Source organism: Coregonus lavaretus (genome assembly GCF_964263955.1).
Source record: "Coregonus lavaretus genome assembly, chromosome: 30".
Lineage (NCBI taxonomy): Eukaryota > Metazoa > Chordata > Actinopteri > Salmoniformes > Salmonidae > Coregonus > Coregonus lavaretus.
Genome location: NC_140017.1, coordinates 30,298,639 through 30,305,541, shown reverse-complemented (window position 1 = coordinate 30,305,541; position 6,903 = coordinate 30,298,639). Strand labels below are relative to the sequence as shown.

Sequence of the window (6,903 nt, the reverse complement as noted above, 5' to 3'; positions counted from 1 at the left end):
GCTCTGGTTTACTATCAGCCAACACAGGGACAGTTTTGTGGAGAGCCCTCCGTTGCAATAATTCGGACTATCAAAACACAGTCACTGAACAATCATCCACAATCTGTTTGTCAATAAAAAAAAACATTCACAGAAGAAATCACGGTCGTAGCTCCCCTTCGGAAACCATTTGTCTGCTTTTCAATGAGTAAGTAACATTGACTACATTTGATTGTTGTTTTCCAGCTAGCTAGCAAGTTATGCTATCAGGAATAACCACACTAGGTAACGCCAGCTAATGTCCATAAAAAAAAAAAAACTAGCTAACTGTTTTAAAACAGACAACGAAGTAACGTTTTAGGTGTTCACAATTTACTAAGATTATGAATAGCTAAAGGACACTGGGTAAGGTGAACCTTGATGGATTGTCCATGTTTTCTATGGTGGAATGTTGGAATTGTGAGTCAGCGAGGCCCTTCTGAACAGCAGCGTCCCAGGATTGCACCATGGCACAGTTGTAAAAAATAGAACTTGGCCAAGGGTTAACGTTAGTTATAAAAATATGTTGTTATGTCCCGAGTAGCTAACGTTACGGTTAGTTAGGTAACTAGTGAACAGAGGTGCTTGTTTGCCTTAAATGCTATCGCATTCGCTTCACACTTTAGATCAACTATAGTATTTTTCCGCTAGCTAGCTAATTCCCTTAACGCAATCCACTTCACAAAGCTAACTAACGTCAGTTAGCTAGCTAAATCAGTGAATGCAAGTTAACGCCTGCTGTCTTCACGAGCAGTAAATGTCAGAGAATGTTTTAATATCGGAAACTCAAATCCTAAACAAACATCATATAAAGGTAACTGCCAAAATAATGGAAACACTTGAGTAAATGTGGGATACAAAGTATAATGAAAGCAAGTGCCTCAACACAGGTGTGGTTCCTGAGTTAATTAAGCAATTAGCATCCCATCATGCTTAGGGTCATGTATAAAAATGCCCAGTTGCCCATTATTTTGTCTACCATGGCTAGAAGAAGAGATTAAATTGTATTGGTCACATACAGGTATTTAGTAGATGTTCTTGTGGGTGTAGATCTCAGTGACTTTGAAAGAGGGGTCTCAAATGAGCATAGGGGGTTTAGTGTGTGTGTCTGTCACCAGATCTTAACCCAATTGAACAATTATTGGAGATTCTGGAGCTTCATCTGAGTGCGTTTTCCACCACCATCAACAAAATACCAAATTATGGAATTTCTTGTGGAAGAATGGCGTCGCATCCCTCCAATAGAGTTCCAGACACTTGAAGAATCTATGCCAACGCGCATTGAAGCTGTTCTGGTGGCAAGTGGTGGTCCAACGCCCTATCAAGACACTTTATGTTGATGTTTCCTTTATTTTGGCAGTTACCTGTAGTTGACAGGAATTTGTTCATAAAGCATTCTAGCAGCATGTGCCTGATTTTTGTCAGCAACACAAACCAAGATAGCTGCCAGAGCAATGATGTGATGGTTCACCATTAATAAAGCCACATTGTAAACATTTATTTACCATCAATAAGATGCAGGGCCTTACATAATCTCACACAGAATATTATGAAAGTAAACATGTGCCAACAAAGCTTTCACAATAAAATGGCAAGTTAGGCTATTATTATGGAAGAATAGGTCCTATTTATCATGAATGTGTCCAAAATGTGTTCTGTCTGTCATTCTTACACTGTGCCAGCTACTTCTAAACAGTGCAACATTATTGATGGTATTCATAAGATGTTCAAGCATGTCTGTGTCAAGGATGATAACATTCTCATGTAACACAGACTGCTCTGATGTTGTGTCCAAAACAACTTGGCTGCTTTGATGCCACTCTGTAGTCTGAACTGATGTTCGAATCCATAAATATTCCTATTTACGTGGTCTAGAAATTCTTTACCTTGCCAAGGATTTCTAGGTTTCAAAATATTCCGGGTCAAGAGTTTGTTCACACCTTGGGCTCCTCGTCTTTGGTTGACTCCTTTCCATAAAACCGCTTCAGAAGACAGCCCATGAATTGCCCGGTGAGGCTGAACAGAACTCACCACCATGTTTCCAGATGAATGTCAGAAGCGCTTATCATTCGTTAGAAATGTTTTGGACCGCTGCCTATGGCTTGAGAGATCACAGGGATGGTATTCTGAAGGTTTGCACTGCGGTTGGCCTCTCTCTCTCTCTCCTCCTCTAATGATGACCCAGAGCGTGCTAAAGTAACTGCTTGTTTTGGTTATAATTTTCCCACATCTTTTGAAAAAGTGCAAGTTAGCAATACTGTGAAGCCAATCGTGTGGTTGGTGGATGGATCCACAATTTCAAATTAGCCTATGTTCGGTAATAGGTCTACTTTACTTAGTGTTGCCTGTGTAGCAGTGTTTCTGTTAGCCGGCAATTGCAGGCTTTTGCGCCCCCCCCGTTAAATATAACTGTTGCCGGCCAAAATGAGCAGGAGAAAAAAATCCATCGCAAAATTATGCTTTTTATTCATTAATGGAAATACCAGTCGGTTTATAAACATTTGACCGTCATGCTTAACAGTCAAAGGTTAATTTGCATAATTGAGTGGAATTAAATTGGCCTGTGTATTTTCGTTAGTCATCATGTACAGTGGGGAAAAAAAGTATTTAGTCAGCCACCAATTGTGCAAGTTCTCCCACTTAAAAAGATGAGAGAGGCCTGTAATTTTCATCATAGGTACACGTCAACTATGACAGACAAATTGAGATTTTTTTTTACAGAAAATCACATTGTAGGATTTTTAATGAATTTATTTGCAAATTATGGTGGAAAATAAGTATTTGGTCACCTACAAAGAAGCAAGATTTCTGGCTCTCACAGACCTGTAACTTCTTCTTTAAGAGGCTCCTCTGTCCTCCACTCGTTACCTGTATTAATGGCACCTGTTTGAACTTGTTAACAGTATAAAAGACACCTGTCCACAACCTCAAACAGTCACACTCCAAACTCCACTATGGCCAAGACCAAAGAGCTGTCAAAGGACACCAGAAACAAAATTGTAGACCTGCACCAGGCTGGGAAGACTGCATCTGCAATAGGTAAGCAGCTTGGTTTGAAGAAATCAACTGTGGGAGCAATTATTAGGAAATGGAAGACATACAAGACCACTGATAATCTCCCTCGATCTGGGGCTCCATGCAAGATCTCACCCCGTGGGGTCAAAATGATCACAAGAACGGTGAGCAGAAATCCCAGAACCACACGGGGGGACCTAGTGAATGACCTGCAGAGAGCTGGGACCAAAGTAAGAAAGCCTACCATCAGTAACACACTACGCCGCCAGGGACTCAAATCCTGCAGTGCTAGACGTGTCCCCCTGCTTAAGCCAGTACATGTCCAGGCCCGTCTGAAGTTTGCTAGAGTGCATCCAGAAGAGGATTGGGAAAATGTCATATGGTCAGATGAAACCAAAATAGAACTTTTTGGTAAAAACTCAACTCGTCGTGTTTGGAGGACAAAGAATGCTGAGTTGCATCCAAAGAACACCATACCTACTGTGAAGCATGGGGGTGAAAACATCATGCTTTGGGGCTGTTTTTCTGCAAAGGGACCAGGACGACTGATCCGTGTAAAGGAAAGAATGAATGGGGCCATGTAACGTGAGATTTTGAGTGAAAACCTCCTTCCATCAGCAAGGGCATTGAAGATGAAACGTGGCTGGGTCTTTCAGCATGACAATGATCCCAAACACACCGCCCGGGCAACGAAGGAGTGGCTTCGTAAGAAGCATTTCAAGGTCCTGGAGTGGCCTAGCCAGTCTCCAGATCTCAACCCCATAGAAAATCTTTGGAGGGAGTTGAAAGTCTGTGTTGCCCAGCGACAGCCCCAAAACATCACTGCTCTAGAGGAGATCTGCATGGAGGAATGGGCCAAAATACCAGCAACAGTGTGTGAAAACCTTGTGAAGACTTACAGAAAACGTTTGACCTGTGTCATTGCCAACAAAGGGTATATAACAAAGTATTGAGAAACTTTTGTTATTGACCAAATACTTATTTTCCACCATAATTTGCAAATAAATTCATTAAAAATCCTACAATGTGATTTTCTGGATTTTTTTCTCTCATTTTGTCTGTCATAGTTGACGTGTACCTATGATGAAAATTACAGGCCTCTCTCATCTTTTTAAGTGGGAGAACTTGCACAATTGGTGGCTGACTAAATACTTTTTTCCCCCACTGTATCTTATTTATCCAACAACTATCACACGCACACAGCATACAGAGCCTATTCTGAGCGGGATTTCTCCTGCAACTTCTCAGCTGGTTGCTGCTGGAGTAAAACATGCTTTTATATGCCCATTCATTGAACAACAATTCTAAATGCAATCGCATGTTAAAAACAGTTTTGTTGCACAATTAAAAATAGCTACAATTTTTTTTTTCTCAACTGGTAATTGAAGAGCGCCTCCCATTCACCATTCTATTGCACGCAACAGGCTATCAGCGCGTCACCCACCACTTTACAATGTGAGCTGGATTGCAGTATGCATCTTGAAAACATATTTAATTATTTGAAACCTGAATGTTTTATTTCATATGATGAGGCATGTCTTACCTTGCTTCAAAGTAGCCTATAGGCAAAATCCTACCATCTAAACGTGGAGGCAATTCTTCTATAAAGACACTATAGTTGGGGAATATTACAATTTATCCAACCATTTCTACCATTCTGCATGCCAGTTATGAATTTCATATGCGCATTTTCGTGGAACAGTTTTATTTAAATAAGAACATTTTTGTTTCTCAAAATTGTTGTCAAGTGGTTAATCATAAAAATCTGAATTAAAATGATAAAAATGTAAAAGTTAAAATTCAACTAATGTGAGATCACCAGCCTCTGCCATATGGACACATTGATACACCGTGATCCATTGGCGGCTAAAGAAATAAGCCCATGGAACACATAGCCTATAGGCCAACTCAGCAGATTGGTGATTATCGAGGGGGAGATTGTTGGAAATATTTTTCAAATAGCTTACTCTGAGGAACTAACCCCCCCGCGCCTCTCTGATTCAGAGGGGTTGGGTTAAATGCGGAAGACACATTTCAACTGACTAGGCATCTACCTTTCCCTTTATAGTTTTAATATACAGTTGAAGTCGGAAGTTTACATATACTTAGGTTGGAGTCATTAATACTTGTTTTTCAACCACTCCACAAATGTCTTGTTAACAAACTATAGTTTTGGCAAGTCGGTTAGGACATCTACTTTGTGCATGACACAAGTAATTTTTCCAACAATTGTTTACAGACAGATTATTTCACTTTTAATTCACTGTATCACAATTCCAGTGGGTCAGAAGTTTACATACACTAAGTTGACAGTGCCTTTAAACAGCTTGGAAAATTCCAGAAAATGATGTCATGGCTTTAGAAGCTTCTGATAGGCTAATTGACATAATTTGAGTCAATTGGAGGTGTACCTGTGGATTTATTTCAAGGCCTACCTTCAAACTCAGTGCCTCTCTGCTTGACATCATGGGAAAATCAAAAGAAATCAGCCAAGACCTCAGAAAAAAAATTGTAGACCTCCAAGTCTGGTTCATCCTTGGGAGCAATTTCCAAACGCCTGAAGGTACCACGTTCATCTGTACAAACAATAGTACGCAAGTATAAACACCATGGGACCACGCAGCCGTCATAACGCTCAGGAAAGAGATGCGTTCTGTCTCCTAGAGATGAACGTACTTTGGTGCGAAAAGTGCAAATCAATCCCAGAACAACAACAAAGGACCTTGTGAAGATGCTGGAGGAAACAAGTACAAAAGTATCTAAATCCACAGTAAAACGAGTCCTATATCGACATAACCTGAAAGGCCACTCAGCAAGGAAGAAGCCACTGCTCCAAAACCGCCATAAAAAAGCCGGACTACGGTTTGCAACTGCACATGGGGACAAAGATCGTGTTTTTTGGAGAAATGTCCTCTGGTCTGATGAAACAAAAATAGAACTGTTTGGCCATAATGACCATCATTATGTTTGGAGGAAAAAGGGGGTTGCTTGCAAGCCGAAGAACACCATCCCACTGTGAAGCACGGGGGTGGCAGCATCATGCTGTGGGGGTGCTTTGCTGCAGGAGGTACTGGTGCACTTCACAAAATAGATGGCATCAAGAGGATGGAAAATTATGTGGATATATTGAAGCAACATCTCAAGACATCAGTCAGGAAGTTCAATCTTGGTCGCAAATGGGTCTTCCAAATGGACAATGACCCCAAGCATACTTCCAAAGTTGTGGCAAAATGGCTTAACGACAACAAAGTCAAGGTATTGGAGTGGCCATCACAAAGCCCTGACCTCAATCCTATAGAAAAAGTGTGTGCGAGCAAGGAGGCCTACAAACCTGACTCAGTTACACCAGCTCTGTCAGGAGGAATGGGCCAAAATTCACCCAACTTATTGTGGGAAGCTTGTGGAAGGCTACCCAAAAACATTTGACCCAAGTTAAACAATTTAAAGGCAATGCTACCAAATACTAATTGAGTGTATGTAAACTTCTGACCCACTGGGAATGTGATGAAATAAATCATTCTCTCTACTATTATTCTGACATTTCACATTCTTAAAATAAAGTGGTGATCCTAACTGACCTAAGACAGGGAATTATTACTAGGATTAAATGTCAGGAATTGTGAAAAACTGAGTTGAAATGTATTTGGCTAAGGTGTATGTAAACTTCCGACTTTAACTGTATTATCATTCATAATGATGTTAAAAAAACACTTTCCTACCATAGCCGCGGGACGTAGGGGTGCTGAGGGTGCTGCAGCACCTCCTGATAAATCGCTCCATCAACATCATCAGGACAGAGAAACCAGAGACATGTTCACATAGGGCACTCCAAACAAAAGACAAAGAAAAAATTGACAAATCTCGTAAATT

At 40.7% G+C, this 6,903-nt stretch overlaps 1 protein-coding gene across 1 annotated transcript in view; it reads left to right on the top strand.

The window, feature by feature from the left end:
- The window catches only part of LOC311106286 (CUE domain-containing protein 1-like), a 59,690-nt gene continuing 52,787 nt past the window's right edge, over positions 1–6,903 (top strand). Inside the window, exon 1 of the mRNA XM_084148573.1 lies at positions 1–187. The gene's annotated coding sequence lies outside the window, so the exon portion shown is untranslated. The remainder of the gene's footprint in view (positions 188–6,903) is intronic.